The 13,450-nt window shown below is 39.1% G+C and overlaps 1 protein-coding gene and 1 pseudogene across 2 annotated transcripts in view; one reads left to right on the forward strand and one right to left on the reverse strand.

Moving 5' to 3' along the window:
* Axud1 (AXIN1 up-regulated 1) overlaps positions 1 to 13,450 on the forward strand; it is a 48,979-nt gene that overhangs the window by 24,327 nt on the left and 11,202 nt on the right. The window contains exon 1 of one of the 2 annotated variants that reach the window (XM_018505921.1): positions 13,285 to 13,361. The exons of the other annotated variant lie outside the window; for it this stretch is intronic. The gene's annotated coding sequence lies outside the window, so the exon portion shown is untranslated. Of the gene's footprint in view, positions 1 to 13,284; positions 13,362 to 13,450 lie in introns of those variants that run through there. 2 annotated transcript variants of the gene reach the window in all.
* Positions 10,874 to 12,757, reverse strand: LOC108760113 (uncharacterized; annotated as a pseudogene).

Genomic DNA, 13,450 nt, shown 5'->3' on the forward strand with positions numbered 1-13,450 from the left:
ATAACTAGAATTCTGATTAATATAATTATTCTGATAAAAATAAGAATTCTAGTAGATTTCACCAGAAATATAGTATCAACCAGAATTCCGGTTTATCTCAACTAGAATTCTAATAAATTTAACCAGTAATTTCTGATTCGTCCATTTTCAACCAGAAATTTTTTTCGGTAAAGATTTCAAATATATCGAAGCACTTTGAATTGTGTTCCAAGGTTTTAGGATTATAGTTTTGAGACGATAGTTTTGATCTGTATTATCTTAAGATGTGTTTACGAAATTCTACATCCCAGAGTTTAGAGATGCCAGAATCACATTATAAAAGATTCCAAACTCTTTAACATTAAAATTCGAAGTTTTAAAAGTTCTTCAAAAACTTGGAATTTTCTAAGAAATTTTAATTAAAAAATCTCGATAGATTTGACAATACAATAAAAAGATATTAAAATTATATGATTATAAAATTATATATTGAAAATCTGTAGAATTTATCTCTACTTTTAAGCAAATTTTTTAAATTTATTTTTAAATCCTAAAAATTTTAATTAAGAAATAAAATCATAATTTCAATTTTAATTCAGTCCAAGTCCTCGAAATTCTTGATAATAGAACGATCACAAATTATCTAAAACAAACTGAAAAGCTAGACAAAAATTAAACTAAAAAAAATCTTACATTTAAAAGCCCAAAGATTCTAAAAGTGTCTTCAAAAAACTACAATTTTCAATGCCAAAGCCGAGGCTTTTGCGCTAAAAATTCCAAACGTAAAAAGGATTCTTTATTCAGGTTGGAGACTTCTAAAAGGTTGCTAGGAAAGTTCGCTCACGAACGGCACGCTAAAACGGCCTCTTAAATAGTATTCAGCTGGCACTACGTCGCAGCGATTGTTACGGCACTGAAGCGCTATAACATTATGGAAGCAGAGAGAGCCCACTGTATGTATGCACGTGGGCTGCTATAGCACTACACTGCGGTGGGATCGATTCGGCCGGAGGTGGGTGGAACCACCCCCTTCCCCCGACCACCCACCTCCATTTACAAGCCTCAATATACACCCCCTCGGCGTTCTCCATCCGTTCGTCCATCTCTTTCCCACCCCCGCGAAATATCCGCAGTTTGTCTCAAATAGTCTCGTAATCTCGTTCCTTCTCTCTCTTCCTCTTTCCTTTTTTTCCTCTCGTCAACCCTCCCCCGTGTTACCCTCCTCCAACCCTCAACATCGCTGCTTGTCGTGTTGCTTTCTTGTTAGCGGGGTAGAAAAGCAGATTTCTCGTCACCCTTATCCATGGAATTTCTGATTTACTCTCTACCTACCGGCAGAATTTCTGACTGTCGAAGGTGCTTATTACACGATCTGAATTTTTGCTGTTCCTGGAGATTTGTTTAACGCTCGATACGTGCCCGAGTGGAGAACGTCGATTCCTGCTTGTAATAAACGTGCGCGAATGTTCAATATCGATGAGACGATTCCTGTGACGTTATATTCCGTATTATTAAATCATTGTACTCTTTATTAAGGATAATTATTACTCTGTATTAAGGAAAGTCAAATGAGTAAATGGAATAAAATAAAATTGATGCATTAATTAATTAATCCTTCGAAAACAGGAGTTTCCTAACAAAGGAACTTAGAGAAAACCTTGTTTTGTTAGGATTTGTGGGATCGCTGAATTTGATCTTGGCTGTAATCTTCTAAAATTCCAATTTCAGGAAAATGATCTAATTATCATGAAATTTGGTTTTAGCAGTTTCTTGGTATCACTGAACGTGAATGCAGTCCAGAAATGTCTAATTTTAAAACAGTAACTTTTAATAATACAGGTTCCAGTGTCATAATCATAATAAAATCAGTTTGGAAATCAATGCTGGCTATATTTGCGTATAGCAGTGATGAAAATTTAAATATAATAAAGCTGGAAATTTTTAATGTTTCATTTCGCATTAAAAATTCTCTAAAACAGAGTTTTAAAACGATCAGATTATTTTTAAAAAATTCCGTCCCCGCTCCATATTGAATTCACCGTTTTGAATTTTTTATTTTTTCCCTCAACTCGAATAAAGCATTATCGATTTACCCTACAGGCTATTTCATAAAAATTGAACGAGCAGTTTACAAAATGAAAAAGGGTGACTTTAAATGGGGTCATACGTCCACAATGGATTATTAGATAAAGTCGAAGAAAGTATGAATTGAGCGTGGAAACTTAATGAGACCACGTGCTTTTCCGACGGGATATGTCAAGCGTTTCAATTCAGCTGCGGGCGCTCTTAGGGGTGAGTCTATGCGGTTCAAGCGGTTAGGAAGGGTGAATACACTACGTGAGATATAGAATTCTTCCTACACGATTCCGCGTACGTCAATGCGGAAGTGCATAGTCGCAACCAACCGTCAGTTCAGCTCAATAATTCCCAATCGATGCGCGTCAATAATTAAGATAAAGTTCCTACACCTTCTTCGGCAGCCGGGATCCATTTCTAATTGTTCCGTAGTGTAATCGTGATATCTCCTTGTAACTTACTCTCAAATAAGAATTTTAGTCAAGGAAATCCCACTTGAAGTTTAACGAAGAAAAATTGCTCTGTGAGATGGCCATAAAAGTGTGTTTAAAATCGAATTGTAGAAAAGATTCTGAGAAATCTTTGTTTTCGTAAAGGAATAAACTTTTAGAATATTAGACTTTTAAACTTAAAGAGTTAGAATTTTTTATAGAAATTTCGTTTAATTTCACGATCTTATTTACAAAATTTCTTAGACTTTCACACAATACATTTCTTGAGGACGTTCTGGGAACATTCTTAGGATGATAGGACATCTTATGGTTGTTTTTAGTTCCTCGGAGGTACTAATTAGTTTTTTATACATAATTTAAAATTCATTTAACTCTACTGTACTGTTTGGATCTATTTGAAAATGAACTAAAATGTAGTTTATTTTCTTATTTCATTTAAAAACTTTTTTCTAACATTTGATGACTTTGTTAATACAAGGTCTTTTTTCTGCGAAATTTATTTTTTATATTTCATCTTCCAGAGCTTTTTGATATAATTATATAATAAATTTGAGTAAAATAGTAAAGTTAAGTCTACAATATCTTCTTTTTTTTTATGGAAAGCTCGGCTCTGAATAAATCTAAGGTTACGGGAACATCGTGGATACCTGAAGAAAGCCGTACTCGCAGATTTACGTGAATTTAGCACGCGTGAATCTCTATTACGCAGCTCCAGCGTCGGTTTTCGCACATTACTTCGCATTCCTCGGCATCGTGGCGACTGCTTAGAAAACACCGGCCACGTGCGGCGACGATATTAAGGGCTGCCTCGTAACGCTCGCTCTTTTCGCTGGGCTTTCAAGAAGCGCGGCGGACAAGGGTGAGGGGGATTGTAGGAAGGCGACGGAGTTTGATCGGAGCTTGATACGGATTTTCGTGGGAAAGAGAGAAGCGTTCAGCTACGGACTCCGTCTCGCCGGTTTCTACAAAGCCGAGAAAAAAAAGAGCGGCAACAGAGGGAGGGGGAAAGTAGGCGGCAGGGAGGAGGTGGTGTCCCTGCTTGCTCGTACATGAGGAAAAGAGATAAAAATGTTCCAAGTGGGTGAGAGCGAGTGAGACAGAGAGCGAGAGCGCGCGCGCGCAAGAGAGAGGGGGGGGGGGGGGGGGTTGAGAGAGAGAGAGAGAGAGAGAGAGAGAGAGAGGGAGAGAGGGGGGGAGAGACTCTTCACCCACGTCCTTAATATATTATCGTTTCATATGTGACGCTTGTGCGCTCTGATCTTTTTTTCCGGAATCTGTGAATTTTTTAATTCGCATGTCTGAACTTTTGAGATTCTCTAAAAAGCAGTTCTTCTTTCAGGAACGTTTCCTTTGTGATAAGTTGGCCGACGCGCGCGAAAAGTAATTTACTCAGACTCGAATTTTTCTTAGAAAAAAGGAAACACCGTGGATACATATATTATGGCTGATTTAAAAAAGTTTTGCAAACAGAATTACGGAGATAAAGTTGTAATTATAACTATAAATATATAAAAGAGTTTCTATAAAAATTCTAACTCTAAAATTGTAATTCTAATTCTTCCAAAAAAGGCTCACTATCATGTACATTCATTAAATCTGTTTCTATGTTGTATTTCACATGTTCAATTAGCTTCCTTTTCGGAACACGTTGTCATGAAGTGATTCTTATTTTTATTACTGTTTCTAATTACATCACTGAAAAAAATTTCTGGTTGAAAATGGACGAATCAGAAATTTCTGGTTAAATTTATTAGAAAGAGTGATTCTTATTTTTATTACTGTTTCTAATTACATCACTGAACAAAATTTCTGGTTGAAAATGGACGAATCAGAAATTTCTGGTTAAATTTATTAGAATTCTAGTTGAGATAACCGGAATTCTGGTTGATACTATATTTCTGGTAAAATCTACTAGAATTCTTATTTTTACCAGAATAATTATATTAATCAGAATTCTAGTTATCTCAACTAGAATTCTAATAGACGTAACCAGAAAATTCTGATTCGTCCATTTTCCACCAGAGTTACTGTTTACTCCAACCAGACTATTTTTTTCAGTGATTGATTTATAAAATCTTGCTATGTATAAGGAACGTATCGTTGGAGTCTTTTTTTGCGCACAAAACCACAATTTCTTCTTATGTAATCGTGAATCGACGTTTGCATTCCTTCATTTTTTCTTCTGTTACTATTATTAAATAAACGAGAGCAAATCAATAGTGATTTCTCATCACTACCGGCAGTTTCTACTGGCACGCCGCAAGTATATGGCAACGGGATTAATATACATGATCTCGCCGTGGGATTTTGTTTTGTGGCCGATCATGGGTTCTCAGGATCGGGTAGATTTTTACCGGGACACCCTGTAGAGTCGAGTAAACGGTTCGACGAGGACATGTGCGCCGCGTGCCAGCCAGTCGGTGTGCCCGACGAAGGAGAGTAGCGAGCAGCCGGCGATATGTGGGCCTCACCAACGAATGCACGCACACACGGAGGTCACACGGACGCACAATGAACACGCATACGCATGGCACACATGGACAAGCGAGACGGTGTGGATCGCTCCGGAATAATAAGAGCGAGAGAATGGGAGCATAATACGGAGCCACCTCCGCTCACAATGGCCTCCCTGGAAGCTGCGGAATGCACCACCCTCCCCGTCTCCAGCATCCCTTCATCCGGGACTGTTGCCTTCCCGTCCCTTTACCTACTTCTCCTCCTCCTCTTCCTCTTCCTCCTCGTGCGGACGATTTTGAGAACACAAGCGACGTAAACACGTTGGTATATCATTAGATGATGGTCAAACTTGGCTGTGGTTAGTTGGACGAGTTTGGAAGAAGGTACTAGTTTCAAATCCTACCGAAAATGAAAGGTTCGCGTTGTGTCTCAAGCGAATATATGACGAAGAATATTTCCTCAATTAATATTTCGTGGAACTTTAACCTTTAAGTAGAAATAGATGAGGTGCTTAGAACACACTAAATAATTTTATTTTTACAATTATATTTTTTAATATAGCAATATATTGAGTTAAGTTCACATTATTTATTCATATGAGATAAAGGAATGTAAAAATGATGAACTTTAAGACTTCTGGGCAATACTTTTCATTTATTTTCCTTTTCTAGAACGAGGTTTTTAAGATTTTTTTCATTGAGTATAAAAAAACAGTCAGCCTATTGTATTGAGATGTATACAACTCTTGTTGATCTTAACAACGTCAGCTTAAACTCTAAACTTCACCCTACGGGAGTAAAGGGACGCTTCGAGTATTAGAAAACTTTGAGGAAAACTTCAAAGATTTTTATGATAACTATGCGTGAGATGATGCAGCCATCTACCGACTGAAAGATTAAACAATAAACGTTTATATTAAATCGCAAATTATATAATAGTTAATGACATATATATCAATTTTACTAAATTAAATGTATATTTTACCATTTTTAATAAATTATAACAAAATAATTCTTGTTGCCGAAAAGTTTGATGTTTACGAAATTTCTAATAGTGTTTCACTATTAATAATAGATTAATAAATATGCATTAATTAATTAATATACGTTGATTAATGTATTATTAATAATATAATATGTTGCCTTACTACTGCGCTAAGTAATTAACAAACATTTTGATATAATTAATTTAATAACATTACTATTTGGCAATAGGCTAATACAGATTAAAATATTCCCGTTGCATTATGCGAATCTTCATTGTACTATCCATGACAATCGCGTGATTGCTATTAAAGCGATTCAAAGTCGACTCAATTTCTATTGTAGCGAACGGATGGACGATGAGAAAAATTGAGAGAGGAATAGAGGGAGATTTTTGCGAACGGCCGTGCGAGATTGATGACGCGATGCCCCAAAGCGACGAGATCGCGTTCGCGCACAATTCAATCTCGCGCGTCTGATTGTCTTTAAATAGAAAGCAATTAATAAAGCTCGGCCAAGAGGACGCTCCAAGATGGCGAGATAGGCAAACAGAGGCAGAGGCTTTCCATCGCGACACTGTCCATTCTGTCAATTCAATTAGATGGAGCATCGGATTACTGATCACTTGTTCTCCCGTTTTCAAGTATTTATCTCTCGATAGCTCTCGAAACCGCCAACAAGATGGCTTTTATATGGCTCTTTCGCATTTCATTGTGATTCTTTCATGTTTTGAATTTCTATAATAAGTCGTTAGTAACAGATTAGAAGTCAGGAGTGAGTAAACGAGTCAGTAATGTGTCATAAGGTAATAATAAATCAGTAATCGATGATTACGTGGAGATGATCAAATTCCATTTCTTATAACTTAGGTTATAAGATTTATAACTTAGGTTACGTTGCAATTGACTAGAGTCCTAGAAAATTGAAGATTCGTCATAGAAGAGTACAATCTAATTGGTTGGTAAGAATGGCAATCATAATAAAAAAACAAAATGGAACTGTGATCACGTAATTTAGACAGTACACCTATTGGGAAACAAATTGACGGCGACTAATCTAACCAACTCAAAGACGCATCTGTGGTTTTTTAGGACTCTATGACTAATCAAAAAGCAATATATGTTTGCTATCGAGAGAACTAACTGCACTGAGAGAAGATATAGTATTGGTAACAAAAAAAAAAAATTATTCACAAATCGCCGATTATCATTGGATTACTTTGTTAAAATTACAAAATACAATATTTTTTTGTAAAATGAACAAAATTTTTTTATTTAACAGTACAAATTTATTCGGTTACTCACGTTTTGTAAATACCAATGTAAAATTTGATTGCCATTACAAAATAAGTATTCTTTTAGTAATTTCAACAAAATAATCCACTATGGTAGGGCAAGGAGTGTTTCGCGGAGCTATCAAAGATGGCGTGTCTTCTCGTAAGAGAAATTCAATGTCTACCTCTATAAAGCCGAGATGATTAGAGACTAATCTCGTGGACTTCTCGGTTTTCGCCACACCATGATCAATCATGGTAACTATTTTTTCAGAGCGATTAGTAATCTCAATCGCTCTAAATCTATATATATTTTTACTAAGCTAAGGAAATTCAAAAACGTCAAACATAATCACTCTGTAGAAAATGAGAGATACTTATATATTATTCATTTTGTTCCGGTAACAAAATGTTCTATTTCTAATTACAAAAGATCTATAAACATCATACAAAACAGTTTGTTTAGTTAATAAATTCAACAAATTAATATTGTCGTGGTAACCAACGGTTTGATTGATCATATATCAACAAATAATTTTCGTGTCAATAACAAAACTTTGGTTATTGGTACAAAACATTTCTCTCAGTGCGGAACTGGAAAATATAATCTAAAAATTGAACAATCTAATACGATTCTGGATGCAATTTTAGATGCAAGTTGAGATTTATGACTTATAATTCTGACTTACCAGTGATATCCCAAACACGCGTTGTCTAAAAGCCTTCTTTGCAACGTCTTTTAGATAGGGTCCCAAAAGACATCTTTAACAACTTATTGTAGAAAGCCCATTATTGTCGCGGGAATTCGTGCCCATCCGGGTTGTTTAGCTCGCTCTCGAGAAAGCTTCTCGGAAAAGGAAAAGTCAAGAAGAAGACGATACGGTTTGTTTATTCTTTTATTTCGCTGCTGTCGCAATCTTCGTTATTATACAGAATATCGTATCGCCCTTTTCTCTCAAATAGTAATCAGAAGTCGGGTAAAAAAATTTTCATTACTAAACTCTATTAGTACAATTTAAGGATGGCAATTTGGTTTTCTGGAAACTATCAGAAGTAGGGCAAGCATGAGTCAAGTCTGAATTTTAAATAGGAACATAGATCGAATTAGGATTGAATAGGTCTTTTAAAAACAAACTTTTGCTTAAACTTTTTCCGATATTACCTTACGGTTTACGAGGAAAATAATGAAATCACAGATTGAGATAAGTTATCCACTTGTCTAGATATCAAAACATTGGGGATTTAAATTAAAATTTTTAAGACCAAACTCTACGTGATAAATCGGATTATGGTATTTGTGTTTTCAGAGGAACAGTGGGAAGTGGAGACAACTGTACTAAATGTACTCACGCGAACGCCAATCAATAATCGTAGAAATTCTCTGCCGTTTATTACATTGTAAAATTTGTCGCTTCTGAAAGTACCGGAATAATCCCCGAGCTTAAAAGGTCTGAAGAAGGCGAAAGATTCGCCTTTTAATTCCGCAACCATCATTCCATTTTCACTTAAATTGAATATCGCTCACACCGGACGATTGAATTCGGACTCTGATAACATACCTAGCTGTACGTGTATCGTAAAACAATTTCATACTTCGGCAGTTCAATAGTCGCATAAAAACTTCCCGTTAGTTGTTACAGGAAAGATAAATTATTTTTATAAGGGTGCCTCAAGATCCCATCCTCCGCTGCTGAGACTCCAAGATGAGTCCGGTCCACGTCGTCCCGTGCTTGGACCAGAAAAAAAAAGTGTTCTCTTGCAGATTTGCGCTCGAACAAATTCGAGTTCGCCGGGGTTAAATCGGGGTAAATTCCAACATTAGGCGGTCACGCGCATTTAGCATCCAGAGTAACTTTGCACCAACCGGAGGCGGATCAATACTCGCGCGAACGCCGATCAATAATCCTGCGAAACCGGCGCGGCTCTCGTTACACCGGAAATCTCGGCGTCCCGGACGAGAAAAGGGACACCGACTTACGGATCGTGCCGTGCTCTTCCTTGGAGGAGGAAGAGCTCTGGCTCTTCGGCCGCTAAAATTCCACAGGAAGACTCCGCTCGCCTTCTAGTTTCGCGGAGCGTAGCCAACAATTACGGAGCCCGCCGCGCGCAAGCGCTGCGCTCTCTCGTTCGTTGAACCGTCCGTGAGAGAGAATCGCTCGAATGTGTGCGAGCGTGCACGCGTGTGCGCGCGTACATGTGCGGCTGTGCGTCGGATGGAAAGGAAAAATATAAATTAGAGAGGAGGAGAGAGAGGGAGAGAGAGAAAGAGAAGGGGGAGGGGAAAAAGGAGAGAAAGGCAGAAAATGAGAACTAGAGACAAACAACAAACGCTGGATGGCACCAACGCTCTCCCCGGACTTCATATCCGCAACCCTGCATATTTTCGAAGTAACGGATAGTAAAATGGCAGTCTAGCCTATACAGTACAGATCTCCAAGGGACATTCTAAAGATATCCTGAGAATATTTTAGGAACGTCCCTAGAATGTTCCTCGGATAAAGTGTGCTGTATGAGAAAAACTAGAGCGTACCGACTGTATTCAGGACTTGTATTCAGGACGAAGCGTTATCCCTCATTTAGGTGCAAGTCGATCTCTGGCGAACGTTCGACGGAAAATACCCTCCGGTTCTCTAAACATCGCGTCTATTACGTCCTCCCTTTGGTACCGTCATTCGAGAAACCGGCTGTCGCTGAGTTGAGGAGCGCGGTAGCAACCCAAACAACATGAATGTTGAAAAGACATCATAAAGATAACTTTTAGACATCTTTTAGATATACCCGTACTGCACAGATCGTTCCGATATTGCGACACTATTGCAACGTTCCTGTAACATCAGCACTGAACATGTTGCAGCATGTTGCTGCAAACTTCTATGCTGTATGGGATCCATACAACATAGATCATTCCAACAATATTGCAGCAACATTGCAATGTTCCAGCAATATTGTAGTAATATTGAAAATATTACAACAATATTGCTACACGCATCTATGCTGTATGGGACTTATGTAGCACAGATCGAAAAGTTGCAGCAATACTGCAACATTGCAGCAACATTGCAAAGATTTTGCAGCAATATTGCAGTAACATTTCAACTTTCCAGCAATATTACAATAATTGAAGATGTTGTAGCATATTGCTGCAACCTATACAGCACAGAATTTGCAACAATATTGCTGCAAAATCTCTGCAATGTTGCTGCAATGTTGCAGTGTTGCTGCAACTTTTGTGCTGTAGTATGGCTCCTGTGTTGTATGGGATACATTTCCAAAAGATATCTAAAAGACATCATCATCATAACAATATTTCTTGTCTTTTCATAGACGTGCGTGTTGTCTAGGAATCGATCGCGACCAACGATCACGAAACGAGCTGGCTATCATAGTGTTTTCGTACAAGGTTTCTCGATGAAGGGGGGACAGGGCCGAAAAGACCGTGGACGATTTTGGAGTTGACCTCGATGATGAAACATTTGTCGAGGTGGTATCCCGGGATTCGGCTAGTCTCCTTTGGCGAGATCGCGCGGCGGGCATCGACAAGAAACGGCATCGCTCGTAGTGTACGCTTGCGTCATCGACAACAGTCTGTCTTGCTTACGTCAGTCGATTTTGTTATTATTGTGCATCATTATCGCGCGCACTCCGTATGCATGTCACTTCGTCCTTCGTTTTCCCATGCTCGCCTGTGCAACGTCCACTCTCGTTCGCTTCCCCAAATCTGGAATTTAAAAAATTGTAAAATTTGAAGTAAACTCTACCAGTAAGATATTTGCGAAATATTTGTAAAATATTTACGAACCGACTGGGACTATATATATTTTAATTTGTCACTTATATATTGTTTGTATATCACTTTAGATTTGTCGTTTTGAGATTATCTATTTGTATTCCATAAATGTTTAATAAAAAAATCTATTTTATTTTAATTAAATTTAAGTGCAAAAAAACGCAAATATTTATCTTATTCTAGAGAAATGCTGTAAATATTACGAAATAAGAAATTTCTAGAAAATATACTCAAGCGGAACAACAAGTGCGATACATCAACGTGATGTTAAAATGAATCGTGACTGATGGAAAAGCGTCTTTCAGTAATCATTTTGGAATCATTTTGACGCCATTTTAACATCACGATGACTTGTGTTTTTGAATATCCTTAACATATTATTTACATAATAAAACATTTGCAATTATTTATATAATTTATGCACGATTCATTTTCGAATTATTCTATTTCTGGATATAACCGTGTGATATTTTTTTTTACATCTATTTTTTTATTTTGAATTATTTGATGAATGACTTTATTTAACTTAATATAGACAGATTCGTATTCGTAATTGTAATCTTCTTAATTATATATTTCGTTCTATTTGTCACTTAATTAATTGTAATGAGATCTAGGCTTAGCCAAACAGCAGTATTGCTGATGTTTTACTTTTTGAGGTGTGACTCTAATTTGACTAGAGTTTCATATTTATTATTTTCATGTCCTGCCGATAAATCTTATTATTATTATTGTTATTATTGCCCTCAGCGGTTCACGAATAGGATCATTTTCTTTCACAATTAGCAGATTTTACATGATGCATGAGTTACATTCCGCAGCGATTTCTTCACGAATAAACTTTGCTCTTCCTCGTCGATGCGCCGCGTGCATCACTGACATAATTAGACTACAGCGAATGAATGCATCGTTGCAGAATTGTCAATTTGCATTGTACAGACTGCAAACGAGAAGAATTCAGACTTGTACTTTATTCGATATTATATCGAAGAAGTGCAGCTCCACGCATTCAATACGATTTAAGAATAGAAAAGAGAAAATGGCGTTGAAGATTATCACACGAGGAGTTAAAGAATCAGTTCGAAACAAAGCGCCAAATTTTTCATTCAATTTATTTCGCGTTTTCTCGAGTAATCTTTGTTTAAGCGTTCGTTTGTCGTCTCGATTACGTCACTTGTGTCTCATCCTCTAACTCGGCAATCTTTTCCGCAACGAGACTCTCGAGAGCTTCAAGAATCTCATTATTAGGACGAGACCGCGCGATTTGTTTTGTTTCGCCAAAATAGGAAAAAAGAAAGAGAATCGCTCGTCGCCGCACTCGCCATTCGGCGAAATTAAAAATACCGCGAAGAGAAGCGGAAGACCAGCTCGTGCCGTCGATGACTAATCCGCTATACCGGGTGTGCGCTTTGAGAACCGCTGCGCTCCTCGGCGCGCGTTCCGTGTGCACCACTCCATTACGCATTCACCAACACACGTCCTCGGCGTGTCTTCCATCCGAGCCGGGTCCGAGCCGAGCCGAGAGGATCCGAGAGAGCGCGGCGTCGGCGTCGGCGTCGTCGATGACGCCGAGCGACGACGCCGACGCCGCCTCCGCTCACTCTGCGCCGAGCTGTCGAACGCGCCGCAACTACCTCGTCGTCCTCCACACCTCGTCGCCAACACAGTCCCCCACCGTCCTCTCCCGACACCATTCTCGTCATCGTCATCGTCATCATCGCGCCTCTCATCATCGATACTCGTCATTCTCTGAAAGGACGTCAGTTGCTTCCCTGACTCGTACGTTCTTCTTCCGCGCCGCAGACTGGGTTCCTCGGTTAGACACAAGCTCTAAGTCCGATCGTCTCCTTCACGTTGGTTCACTTCGAGTTTTTCCTTCGAGCTCGACCCCGTCGGCTTTTCGACGATTTGTCGATCCCTCTCGGGATTCCCGGAGACGTCTCTCGGGGAACTCCCGGCTGCGCGGTCGGGTGAAAGTCTCCAGGGGTGAATCTCGTGCATTTTTCCCATGAGAGTGCCGGCGAGCCGGTAGACTTCCTCTTCTCTTGGATCGGACGTGTCCTCTGGATCGTTTCGCCTATCGCGAATGTTGTGCCCGAGCCACTCGTCGCCCCCCTTGCACGAGAACACGTCTGGTCCATCCACGATGGGACTGTACCATCGGCATCTCGCGGGCCCTCGCGAACGGGACGACGGTGGTAACCGAAGTCGCGAGACAACTTAAGACGATCACCTTCCCCCCCACAGAGAGAGAGAGAGCGAGAGACCGCGGGATTGCTCGGATCGCGAGCCCCCGTTGCAGTTGAGGGGTACAAAGCTGGACCAAACTGGAGGAAGGATCGCGCGACATCAAGGTAAAAGAGCTTCCCCCTCTTTACGATCCAGGGGGGCTTGCCATCAGGTTTGGGGGATCCCCGAGAGTAACTCTCGCACGCAGTGCTTG

The sequence above is a fragment of the Trachymyrmex cornetzi genome, unplaced genomic scaffold, assembly GCF_001594075.2.
Source record: "Trachymyrmex cornetzi isolate Tcor2-1 unplaced genomic scaffold, Tcor1.1 scaffold220, whole genome shotgun sequence".
NCBI lineage: Eukaryota > Metazoa > Arthropoda > Insecta > Hymenoptera > Formicidae > Trachymyrmex > Trachymyrmex cornetzi.